A 14,044-nucleotide genomic window follows, 5' to 3' on the forward strand; every position below is an offset into this window, starting at 1 on the left:
CTATCCCCAATGCCTTGCCTTCCTCTCCCATGAAACGGTCTAAACCAGACGTCCCGACTCTGTGCTCCATTCCTCATCACCACCACCAGTGTCTTGGCTTCCGTTGTCTTCCACTTCCTGCCGGGGCCTAAGTGCCAAAGTCTTTTCCCTTCTGTTCGCAGCAAATCTATTTCTTTTTCTTTAAGTCTCTCCTGATTGAACCAAAAGTGTGCTTGACCACATGATGTGTATTATATTCATAGATCCTAAATTGTGACTTGTGCTGCAGATGACTGGCCTTCTCATGTTTAATGACTGCAGGAGTAATATAACAATTTTATCAGTGGAGAAGTAGGCAGTAAACAACAACAGTGCCAAACTGATAGTCCCCGTATCACTTTCTTTAGTTTGTTTTCTCTGTTTATCTCCATTTTACTCTACCCGTTTGAAATGCCCCTTTCTCTCTCTGCTGCTATCACCAGGCTCCAAGTATTCCATTAAGATGATGAAGATACTTTTTCCCACAACTGCCTCCTTTGTTCACTCCGTGACTAAATTCTCATCTGTGGATAATAAATCTATGATATTTTTACTCACGCAAGTGCAGTATGAGCATGTGGGATTTTTTGGGTGCTAACCTCATATAAAAGGACAAACCACACAATATAACAGAGTCAATGAAAAAGATTCCAATCTTATGATTGCAGTAATTGTTGTTGTGTTGGCTGCAATGGAACAGTTAGTGTTAAAAATCAAGAAAGATGTCGAGAAATTAGATCACAACTGTACAGAAAAAGCACATAGGCCCAAGTGTAAATTTAACTTCTAAAGAGGAAATCAAAGTAACTTGCAAAGTTACTTTTTATTATCTGTGGACATATTTGGACTTGAATACTAAGTAAAAGGTTGCATTAAATTTGGTCAGGGTGCATTAATATGCACACAATAAAGCCACTACTGCAAAGACTGTAATAAGCTGTGGTCATGGAGCATTAACTGAGAGCTCCTCACAATAATCCTGTTGATACGACTGGAAGCTTCACTTTCATGGGAAAATGGCGTTTGGAGTTTTGGAGTTTTGGGCGAGGACACCTGCTTCACTCCTGACGATTACTGTTCAAAACTGAAATCTGTCGAATATCTCACCAGTCCGATGTGTAAGTAAGCGCAGTGGGGTCATGTACATATTTTGTCAGATCCCAGGGCTGAAAAAATGAATTAACTGATGCAGATGCCCAAGCTGTTTAACCCATGTGTAATTAGACAGAGTCGTGCTGCGTATTCCCAAATCAGTGAGTGGAGATGAAATGCACATATTATTGCTCATGCTGGAACACATTCTACATGAAGAGTAACTCATTACCATTATCTACCACACACAGGACAGACTTTGTCCTAATCGCGCCAAAATGTAGAATTTATATTAAATACAATGAACGCATAGTGCATTTAAAATGTATATTGAAGCAATAAGAGTGTTTGGTCTTGTGTGTGCACTGTGCCAGCTCTTTGCACTTATGATTCTGATAACAGGTGGACTGAGCAGGTGGAAATAGTATCTTCATTTTGTGCCAGTGTGATTAGCAAGACACACATGCTTTCAGAGCAGCTCTGACTGGGAAGAAATGTGTAATACTCCCACACACTGCAGTACATGACACAAACAGAGGTGTACACGACTATTAACACCCAGCGGGAGACAATTACTACAAAGTCCCTGCACTCCATATTACGGCTGGAGTGAAGCAAAGTAAATTGTTATTATTATCATTATTATAATTATTGTTATTATCATTGTTATCATCAGCAAGTATTTGCAGCATATTCAATCATGTTGACCTAAATATTAGACAAACTCTATTGCAATGTGCCAAATCGTATATATGGTCACACTCGAAACGTTACACCCAAAGGTCCTAGATGAAAGCATCCTAGATTATATGCCATGTTGGTTCTTGAGTTGTGATACGCACACTGCTCTTTGCAAAGTTTACAAACAAATGTTTCGTCATCTCTTTTTGAAATAAAAAAGAAGATGCAGCGACACATCGACCTCTTTGACATGGTGTTAATTAGTTGTGCAGCTTGTGCAGACAGACAAACAGCTTGTGCAGACAGACAAATACACAGAAAGGAGCTTGTGTGTGTATGTGTGTGTGTGTGTCTGCGTGCGTGCGTGTGTGCACAGTAGAGAAATTACAATCTATTGGTGTTCCTTTTAGAAAGCCAGTGATGGTGATGAATACATACATGCATATTAGCCCAAGATGAGGGCTAATTGTCTGATTAGATGTGCTTCAGGTTGATAGATGCACAATAAACCCATGCACATAAACCAGTCATTAAAGAACATTAGACCATTAAATTGAACATTACACTATAGCCAGAGGGGGAAATACGGATGTGCATTAATGTGTCTCCACACGTAGGAGTGTGTCTGCGTCTGTGTGTGGGGGCAGTACCTTTTTCTGTGAGCACTTTGTTCTCTTGTTGCCAGTCTCTCTCCGACTCCGCACCTGTCCAGGAGAGGGGGGGGGGGGGGGGGGGGGGGGGGGGGGGGGCGTAAATTAGCATTGCACCAATTACACATTTGAATTGCCTTCTCCCTGACTTAAGAGTTTAGCGTTCCCCTCGAAATAATTTGAAATGCAAATTGCGTGGTTGGAGAGACACACATTCTGTAGCACCTCTAATACGGCAGGAGTGTTTATTACACCCACACACACCTGAGCACAAACACACAGGTAGGAACATGAATTGGATCCTTCTCAAGTCGCCTCATATCCCTTATAGCAGGGCAGCGGGTTTATGCTTCAGTATGGAGATCCTTATTGTAAATTAGCAATGTAAGTCGACACTTCCAGTCACAGAGGAGAAGTGCTCACAGAAGCACATGCACATTCGCCTGCTGTGGAAGAACAGGAACATATCGAGGCTCTTCTATCAACACGGAGAGAGAGAAAAAAGGGGGAACATATTCCTTTGCTGTCTTTGTCTGGCATGCTGCTGAGGGTTGTTTGTTACCGCACACCTCCTGAGGCACACTCACGAAAACACACACACACACACTCACCCAAGCAAACACAAAACCAAGCCCCGTCTGCTCTTGAGGGTGTCTTGCTCACCCTCTGAGAGATGAAATGACATGCTTTGCTGATTGGATTGTTTTCAGCTCTGAGGAATTTGGAAATGGAAATGGCGTCAGTCTCACCTGGATTTCGTCCAGTGAAGTGGGTTGATCAAATAAACAAAGGAACTGGGCTCCACTGGCAGTTCTTTAAACATGGTAAGAGGGAACGTTACTCCCCGCTGTCTGTGCTCTTCATGAGGGAAATCAACATGCAAATTCACACCGTTTACATGTTTCAAAATTAGTTTTGGAAAACATTGTATGTATTTGGTTTATATTAATGCATATGAGACCTATTACTTTTAGACTCTTACCCTCATTAAACCCATAACAAACTGTGTTGGACACCAAGTCCTCCAAAAGAACTGACAAAAGAACTGGTCTTATATAGCACCTTTTCGATACAGTTCAATTTGACTTTTTCAAAATACATAAGTAGCATGTTTTCTGATTCACCTCCGCAACAGTTGAGGTTTTTAGACAAGAAAAAAACGACTTGACTAAGGTTAGAAAAGGGTCAAGACATTCTAGCATCATATAAAGTTGACATTACACCTACCAGCAGACCCAGAGCAGCATTAGCATTTATTTGAAGTTGAGTTCCTGTGAATTTAAGTCCAATTTTCAATTTGTCCTCCGAGCTCTATTTTTAGCTTACACTTACTCCACAGAGAGAGACTTAAACGGCAGTACTCTAATAATAGAGGCTCCGTCCGCTCCGAAGGCCGCATCAGACCTACAAGTTGTTGTTTTTTACCCTAAGTGGTATTCGTAATTTTGTTTATACACTGTGTTGGCAGTGTATGAATGATGTGTGATAGAAAAAAGCACTGTATATAGAAGTGTTGTATGAATGTTTGTGGGAATGGGTGAAGGTGACTTGTACTGTAAAGCGCTTTGGGTGGTCCGAAAGACCGGAAAAGCACTGTATGAATACAGTCCATTTGCAATTTACAAATCAGAATGATTTGCAATACTACGCACACAAACAAATGTGCACACACATTTTGTATTAGCTCCTTGTGCCGTCCCGCTGAGGGAAGAGAAAGTTACAGATGATCCTGTTTACTTTACAGACTCCTTTGTAGTTGTGAGACCAGCAGAGAGGGAAGCGTTTCAATGTAAATCATATTGTGTTCCAGCTGTTTATACTCTGCCCGGCATCCATCGAAAAAATGCTGTTATCAGATGAAAAACAACATGAAGCTTGAATTAAAAATGTAAGACAACAGAAATCAATGTGTATAATAAATAATATGCATTCCTCCATCTTGTAGACTAACCAAAGGATAGGAGCAAGCTGAAGACAGAAAATTGGGGATGATGGATTACAGATGGAGGTACAAGGTTCTTATAGGGGTTAGGGTTAGGGTTAGGATGGAAATAAAATGAATGGAAATCATGAAGTCTTTGAATTCTTACAAATTACGCAGTCTGGTGTGGAGGATTTATGGTCCTGCGCTTGCTGACTTGTTTCACAGCTCCCACCTGCTACCGTTTATTGTCCAGTCTTGTAAACAATAGGTTTAACAAAATTAAAGATGTTATTCTATACGACCAAGATTAGTGCAAAACATATTGTAATTAAATTGCATAGCGCCGAGATGGAACCGAATGCAATTAGTGATGACAACATTTTTTATTTCAAATTCATTCTTGAAACATGGAGAGTCATTCTGGGGACACAGGATCCGCGCTAGAAGTTACAGAGAATAGAATCTGCAGGAAGCAGCATCATGACAGTATGTTCTCCTTTTTTAAAGTTTTTTATATTCAAACTTTCTTGAAAAATAGATTTTTTTTTTAAATCAATTTTTTATATGTGCACATAAATCTAAAGAAGAACTAAGAACTAAATGTGCATTATTGTCCCTATTCTTAAACCTTAACATAATTCTATACTAACACTGCCGGAGCCACTACATAAATCATATTGGCTTATTGCATTGAGGAAGTATGAAATATCTCAGATGATAGATATTTGGTATTTAGTCAGGATGGCACACAGCCACTTGTGAGTCCTACCCTGTGTGTGTGTGTGCGTGTGTGTGTGTGTGTGTGTGTGTGTGTGTGTGTGTGTGTGTGTGTGTGTGTGTGTGTGTGTGTGTGTGTGTTTGTGTGTAGGTGTGTGTGTAGGTGTGTGTGTGGTGTGTACAGAGAGAAACACAAAAACAAATTCAGAGACAGTTACACAGATTAAAAGACATCCTCTCTCTCTCTCTCTCTCTCTCTCTCTCTCTCTCTCTCTCTCTCTCTCTCTCACACACGTTTACACACGCGTGCGTTCACACTGCGACTCGATTGTAACCTTTGGTGCATGTTGATTTCAGGTTTGTCTCACAGTGTGCTTTTTTCTTTTCTTTTTTATCAGTGGACGATCCCATTTCCGTTGTGTTGATGCAGCAGATGGATTCTCTCCCACTAACCATTCATCACCTGCCACACCAAAACCTGCCTTTGCCCTCTTTTACGCCACTGAAAAATGGGTTTTCGGCCTCAGTTTTCCTCAAGAAAATAAAGGTCGGTTAACCTGTCGTCAAACAGGTTTCATCACATGGCCCAACTTGAAGAGAAAAAGTTGGTATCTCATCGTGAGTTGTAAAACAACACCAAAGGGCAACGGGGAAACTTTAAAATGCTCCTCTTATCATAAGACAGGGAAGAAACACGACGAAGAGAGATTCATGGTTGGCTGAGGAACATGCATCTTAACATCAAACACCAGCCTCAGAAGACACAAGAGAGGATTTATCATGACAACTCTCAGCTGATCTTATGCTGTGTTCAAACCATGTTTCAGTTGACTGCCTTACCGACCTGGGACAGTACAAAGCAGGACCAGCAGGCAAATTGTTCCTCAAAAATGGATCAGTGCCAACTATGCGTGGAAAATTTCCAGGCAGCATAATATGTCTCCTTTTTGAAAACTTGATAAATTGATTCATCAGAGCAGCAACTTACAATGTTGCGATTAGCAAAAAATATGGGCTTTTGTAAGTTATGAAAAGTAAAGGACATTAAAAGTAAACGAAAATGAAAACAAACTGCAAAGACGTAAAGGACGGCCATGGTTAGATACAGTAGTGATACATTTAGGTATAATATGTCCGCTGTAACTGTAATATATTAACTGACTGTTCGATCATGACAAGAAACTGTGGTGTGTTTGCAGGTTTGTCTGCCTATGATTTAAATGCTAAAATATGTATATATTGATATAAATATGGTGTGCAATCATTATCAACATGATTAGAATTGTATTGATCCAATGTGTCTAATTTCTTCCTAGACACGTCTAACTTGCTTATTTACATGAACTAATTTTGTTTATTTAAGTCAGTATGCTAAATATTGCTGCAATGTTGAGGATGGTGGGTGTGTGCGTGTGTGTGTACCAAAACCACAGAAATACACACAGTGGCAAAGTTAACCCTCTGAATGTGAGGCAGATGGAAGATTCATATTAATCTTGGAAGCAATTTCCTTCATAGTTTAGAAATAACTAATATTATATATGTAACCTCCATTGCATTAACACAAGATAACAGCGTCCCTCATTATTTGGAACTGCAACAACACCCAGGCCAACATACTCAATGTTAATGGGTACATGTGTATGTTAGTTACCCCCAATAAGACTTGTTTACCTGTAAATGAAGTATGAACTCTTTATTAAAACCAACTTTTTCTTTCTGTTTCTTCCCAAGCTCTTACATCCATTATTCAAAATGCTTTGATACGACATAGTGTAAATGGCAGACGGAGGTCAATATGTTGGTCATTTAAGTTGTCAGATGACTCCTGTGAAGGTAAATACTTAAGATGAAAAGCCACATTTACCTTTCACAGCCAAAGCATCATTAAAAAAAATGTCAGACCTCACATAAAATACATGACATTTATCAGTCGTTGTTTCTCAGGCAAGGTTAGAAATGTTTAATAGTGTGAGCTGTGTTTTTGTGCTGCTTTGAATTATTATATTATATATAATCAATGGCTGAACTAATATGCCCTTAACCCTTCAACAGAGCCAGAGCAATAGCAAGCAATGTGTGTGTATGGATGCATGTGTAAGTGCACAATGGAGTATTTTGGTTTGCATGTACAACAACTTACAGCTTAACCAACCTTCAACTACAAACGCAGAATGAAAATACTGTTAGCACCTCCCTGAAAATGAAGAATCAGCTGTTGTTCGGGTTCGATTGTTGGTACGACCAGTCAACTGGTCGTACAAGTTTCTTGTCTTGTTTTACCTCACGTCTTGTCTCCCACTCTTTTCATCATACACAACCTACCGGCCCCTGTTATAAACCACGGTCCTATTTATATTCCCGTTTCCTCATTTGCTCACTGCTATACCAGCGTTTCTCCTTGTGTTAGTGGTCATGGTTTTTGTGGATGTGATATTTCGTGTTTGTTTTGTTTTTGCCTACTCGCTCCCCGCTTTGATTCGGACTGATAACCTGTGTGTCACTGCCTCTCCTGAGTCTTTACGTTCAACTTGAGTCTCTGATCGGCTGAGATAGGTTACAGTAGGAAGCAAATGTGTTTTGCATGGGTTGCACGAATACTTTATTGTTGCGCTTAATAACAGTAAACTACTCTTTTTTGCAGCTCATGAGTGACATGTTGTCAAGGTTGATAAAGTGTACAATAACTTACATATAACAACATCATACCAGCAGTGATACATAATAGAGAAAACAAAACACTTCACCAAAAAGACAAGCTTCTTTTGGATTTTTCATAAATGGAAGAGAGAACCTTGTATGAAACAAAGCTTTAAATGATGGAAAGGAAAGTGTACAGTAATGGCAGTAATTGCAGCATCTTCTAATGTTTCGGCATGAAATAAACAAATCAATAGAAAAATAAATGTAGCTCAGTATTTAAAAGATACTTTGATTGTGTAATTGTGCCAAAGTCACTCTGCTGTCTTTTAGCTGCACGAGCACAGCAGCAAACCCCATCTCTTCCACTCATGCACATAATTACACAGCAAGTGTTGCACACAAAATAAATCCCTACTTCCTTTCACCACTAAGTCAGTCTCCCTCTCCCTCTCTCTCTCTCTTCATCTATCATTTTTGTGCGCGCACACACACACACACACACACATTCATCAGCCTTTTAAGACAGCACAGTCCTTGTCGGAGCAGTGCAGCGAAGTTGGGGCGGCCGGTCTGGCCACGCATATCCTGGAGGATGAGAAGGGAGCGTGAGAGAGAGGTGGAGAGCACCACTCAGTCAATTTCTATTGAATCTCACTCCAGTGGGAACATGATAAGCGAAACAGACCTAGGGGATATAACAAGCCTGTGCATTACTTTATGTTTGAAGGAAAACGCCTGGCTGGGCATACAGCGAATGCTTACATTTGTGTAAAAACGTGTGTCCTGTGTGACAGTTGAAGTATTTTATTAAATGGATATTTTTCAAAGCAACACATTTATTTTAGTATCTGATAATAATAATCTAATTCATTTAAATACCTCAAATAAATGAGCAATGGATAATGCAGTACAAGTGTGCACACTGTTCCCTTTCCAGCTCTCGTTGACATAAGGTAGCGCGTGGACAAAAACACGTTAGGCAAACGTTTGTTCCATTTAGAGCCGTTTTTGGCCAATTTGACTTGGAGGCTCTGTGGTAAAACATCACAGAGAAAAGATTCATGGGTGAGCAAAGAAAACGAGACAAACAAAAGGGGCTAAGGAAGGCCTTTAAACCTTTTTTCAAATTTGCTGAATGCTAAATGTTAAGGCAGACTTAATGACGGATGCACCCTCCACGTCGAGCAGGTACAAATGTAAAACCCTCAACAAGCCTGACATTCGTAAATTAAGTCCCTGGAAGGTTAATTATGAAAGTTCAAGTGGTAATTGTTGTTTAATGGTCTCTTTAAAAAACTGATCATTTAAAAATGGAAATTAACGTGGATATGAATAATGACTGCTAAAATGTGGTTGATACTAAATATAGTCACATTATGAGGTAGAGAAGAAAGTGTCAAATCTTTATTTTTTTTCTTCCCAAATCTGATTGTTCTGTCTAGACTGGAACCAATGATGGGATTTCGTTACATCCGGACTGCCAACAACCAAACACAGTTAATCAAAAAATTAAATTTACCTCATTCATAGGCGGGCAGAAATTCAATTTGTGGTCACCCAGGTGTGACATAATCATGAAACACAGCTGCATTTACAGTGTCAGTCGCCGCCGCTGAGGACGCCCGATTTGACGGACAGGCAAGTGGATAGAACAACAACAATCTTCAGTTTCGCTTGCATCTATTTTGGTTTTATACAGGAAGAGTAGATTAAGCATGCCTGTCTCATTACCAGAGCAACCAACTGAGATGGAGAAATCACACCGGACCGCACAAATCCAACTTGAACCTTTGTGAATGGGGCAGTTGTTGTTCACAAATAGCACACAAAATCAAATCCTTGTGCCCTTTTGGATTTTCCAGTTACAGGATTTGCATAGTGCATAAGAGATATGGATAAATGCTTAAAAAGTAAAATATAATGTGTAAATTCAACAGACCTGAGCAGATTCCTTTGCCAATATTAAAAATAGTGTTCGACCGATTTATCGGCCGGCCGATAATATCGGCCGATGTTTGCGTTTTTTACGTGTATCGGCATCGGAAGATGCGCGGCTGCTACGTTCGCTGATAGTTTTTTTTGGGAGGGCAGATCCGGTCGCCTATCGGGCCCAGCCCCGCTCTCTCCGGAACCATGTACCCAGCGCCGTCACGGTGCCTCTGCCCTAGGCTTCCGCGCTGCACGCCCGCCGGATACCAACTCTCCCTTGTCCTCCGGAGAGAGGGAGGGGGATTCAATGTCTCCCACCCCGCTCTGCCGCTGGCTCCGGCCGGCTTAGTCGCGGGTCGCGGTGGACGGAGCACCAGGTGGGTTTGTGCCTCGTGGAAATTGACTTTTTAATCTCGGGGGGGGCTGCCGCCAACGGAGGGCGCGAGGCTCGTGGTCCTTCCGCTCTCTCTGCTCGTCGGCTGGCTCTTCTCCCCCTGTACCCTCCTTCTCTTCCCCGCCTTTCCCCTCTCTGCTTCGGCAGGCTGGGACTGGTGGCGCCCCCCGTCGGGCCCCGCACAGAGTCGGGCGCGGCTGCCGGTGGACTTTTTTAGTCTGCGCGCTGACCGCGCCGCAGGCTTTGCACAGGGGATCCCGTTCACGAGTCCCGGTGCACTGGGAACTCCCGAGATGCTCCAGAGCGACGTGAGCCTCGTCTCCCTCTACCCAGGGAGGCGAGCCACGGCATTGGCCATAACCCCACTTTGACTAAGACCTCAGATCAGACGAGACAACCCGCTGAATTTAATTATATTTAACTATTAAATTGAGAGAGCAAAAGTAGTATCGGCTCCAAATATCGGCTCGAGAAAATCGGCAGTCCGTATCGGTCATCGGCTAAGGCTGATGAAAAAAAAAGCGGCATCGGCCCTAAAAAATCTGTACACCTCATGCACACGGCAAACACGGTAGCAAACAGTATAAAGAGAGATTTCAATCAACCGAACAAGACAATGTTTTGTGTTCGGGTTCAGTTTTTTCACAGAAACAACCTCACTCTTTTCTTGGGCCTGGCATGAAATGGTTGTGTCATTGAGCAATGTTGGAGGTAGACATGTTAGTCACCGCTGCGATTATAGAGTCGAGCATTTGGCGGCGAAAAAGAGTTTGGTGGCAATACGTAAACGTTTGTAACGTTGTAGTGAACTGCTGCAAATGAGCGCCGGTCTGTGTATAAAGGAACAGAAGGCAGAGCGCTGTTCACCTATTTATTCAAGGCTTATTAATATTACGATATCAGTAACTCAATGTTATAGGAAGAGCTATAAAAAAGGATCAATGTGCTACTGTTTAATGTAATCATCCATAACATTAAACAGCCTCAAAACTTATCCATGAATACGTTTTGAGGCTCCAACCAAGTCTCCGCGCAGGCAGTAACACCTGTGGCCATAATGACAAGTGATTCATACGTTTCGATGTTTTTAAGCTTGTTCTTACCGGAGAATTAGTCCCATAACACTGGATAGAATTGATCCCTAAATTGATTGTAAGGTGCCACGGAAGGAAAGTTGCATGCTCAACTGTAGGAATGCTGCATATAAATGATACCTTTTTCTTTTGAGCAACAGACTTTCCAATAATCTCTGGAGATGGCTCTGCTTGCCGATGAGCACAACCGCATTTGGAAAGTGAGAGAGGGCTTTGATAAAAGTTTTTCCATTACCTCGGTTATTCAAGCAAAACCGGTGACTCACTTTTGCATGTTTCATTGATACCCAGGAACCTTTTCATTCCTTCCACAGTCATCTGCTTGAATATAGGCTCATATTTTTCGACCAAAAGGTCTGGTGCGTGCGAGGCGAGTGTGTGTGCTCTCTTTAAACAACATAAAGAGTAACCCAACAAAAAAATACCATTTCTACAGATTTATTTATGTTTTACTTTGGTAAAGAATGCTGCCATATAGTGAGCAGCAACACAGTACAATAATAATCTATGTGAACATCGACATGCAGTGTTGTGGTTCTTTCATGTTCATGACAACATTTGCACGATTCGGGCCAGTAGTTAAAGAGATACTGCACACTCTTATTTGTTTTTTAAGCTCTAAACTTAATAATATGAGTGAGTGTACTGTGATGAAAAACATTAGTGGTCACAATGTAAAATTTTTCTTTTCAAATTTCCCCCCAAAAATGTCATTTCATGGATGAAACACGGCTCATAACACCATCCAGTGTTTCAAACCGCGTTGGACCAAGGCTGACACTTTCAGACAGCCAGTGAAGTCCGGACATTTTCAGAACTTCTCCGGAGGGGGTGAATGTGAGAATGTCTGCAAATGTTGCTGTTGATGGTGGTCGTGGTAATTGCAACTTATCCAAACGTTCACCAACATTAGCCTTCTGACTTCTAACATCACGTCAGCACTCTGAGACTGCCACCACTCTCTCTTTCAGTTGCATTGCCTCAGCTCCGAGAGCTGCCCGTCTCCGGGCCAAACTGGGGCTGGAACCAGCGGCTCCAACCGATACTGCTCGGGAACACCGTGGTCCTCCACCACACTGATGGCCACCTCACCGCCCTCAGGGGACTCTGGAGGGGAAAAGTCCTTCACTTTATAAGTGGAAGGTGCCATGCGATTCTGTGTCGCTATTCCATTATTGTGTATGGCCAGAGTACATAACTCATGGTGACACTATCCCTCACACATCCACCCTCGCATCCCTCGCCCCTTGGGCCGACTGCTCAGTTTTTAGCATTTTTCAAAACTATGCAGCTAGTGGAGTTAGAATCAGAGCTGTGGGTGAAATCACACTTTTTAAAAAAGCACACAAATGGAGTGCAGTGGGACTCATGAGCTCGCAACTATCATGAGAAGTTGATAACTATCATGTCTACCTGGCCTAGTCAGCATGACTTCTTCTCTGCATGAAACTGAGCGAACAATTCAACAGTGAACTCAGATTCAAAATATCTGTTTCTTTGTTTCCTTCCTCGCTCTCTCTCTCTCTCCTGAGTGGCCTGTGTCTGTGCTCCCATCTTGCTTCAGCGATATTTGTAAAACAGAGAACAGAGATCAAGAGTGCTTCTGCATTGATTCTGTTGCTTTGTTATGTCACAAAATTCTGCTTCAGTGCTCTGCTTAATGAACAAGCCACGCATACACCCCTGCACACATACACACACACACACACACACCGACACACTATGACAGATAGCTATGAGCACACAACTTGATACAAGATAATTTGTTGTTTTGAGACTATTGATTTGTGAGTTAAGCAATGTGACAGTCTCTTTCAGAAGTATCCCTACAGCAATCAATTTTAACATGCGGTCCCTTTCATTGCATTCTAACGATATGGTCAATATATCTTCTATGATGCTGACTGCGCAAAAATATGGTGCCAGTATCTAGAGAACGATACAAAAAAAATAAAAAGCCATGGCCAATAAGACAAGAACACCTCTGTGAGATGGCATTTTATATGTGAGGTTCCTGAGATGGAGGCCGTGGAAGCACACGGCTCCCCTGAATATCATCCATCATCCAAACATGTGGGAAAAAGATGAATACATTATTCTATTTTTAGGGAGGTGTTTCCACATTGCAAGGTTACACTATATGCCTCCATTATCTTGCGAAGGAAAGCTATGTAAGGCAGAGAATTATCCGATCAGCAGGGAAGGTAATTTACAGATGGAGTCACAAGTAATGGAAAGTCATTTTCACCAGGGGCTGTTTTCCATGTAGGATAGCAACAGCGCTGCCAGCTCAGGACAAACGGCTGCCTCTTCCCCAAGTCACTACAGTAACCTAGACTAAATAGATAAAAGTAGGCCCAGCTGAGGACTTTAGATGCCAAAATGTTTCCCCTGACCGTAGCAATAGTACTGTGTGTACAACCTGCAGTGTGAACCACAAGGCACATTTGCAAGGTGTGGACGTTCAGTTCCATGTAGCCATGATTCTTATGAATTGTCTCTCTCGTCATCTTGAGATGTGTTGTTTCAGGTACCGGTGAGACATGATATGTTCTGAATTAAATCCACATTGAGTAACAGATCTATGAGTTTGAAGTACATAACAGCAGTTTGTAACAGAATAGGTTTAGAAATTTTCCATGATGGCAATTATTTTATCTTTCGCTGTGAAGATTGCAAGTAAAACGGAAGAAGTATAGTATCCGTGTTACAATTTAATCCACATCTAATGTGCGCTAGTATGTATTTGATTGTGTTGTATTTGAGTAACAAGTTAACCTCTTTCACAAAGATGTTTCTGTGTACTTTTTACTTAAGTACAACTTTCCATCGACTCTTTACAAACCCTGTTGTTGATGTAAACCAAATGAAAGTTGTTTCTTGCATTGAGATAGAAATTAAA

At 41.6% G+C, this 14,044-nt stretch overlaps 1 protein-coding gene across 5 annotated transcripts in view; it reads right to left on the bottom strand.

The window, feature by feature from the left end:
* tnr (tenascin R (restrictin, janusin)) overlaps window positions 1-14,044 on the bottom strand; it is a 147,459-nt gene that overhangs the window by 78,577 nt on the left and 54,838 nt on the right. For all 5 annotated transcript variants that reach the window (XM_035635287.2, XM_035635289.2, XM_035635288.2 and 2 more), the window contains one exon: window positions 2,442-2,495. The gene's annotated coding sequence lies outside the window, so the exon portion shown is untranslated. The remainder of the gene's footprint in view (window positions 1-2,441; window positions 2,496-14,044) is intronic.

Source organism: Scophthalmus maximus, chromosome 5 (genome assembly GCF_022379125.1).
Source record: "Scophthalmus maximus strain ysfricsl-2021 chromosome 5, ASM2237912v1, whole genome shotgun sequence".
Taxonomy (NCBI): Eukaryota; Metazoa; Chordata; class Actinopteri; order Pleuronectiformes; family Scophthalmidae; genus Scophthalmus; species Scophthalmus maximus.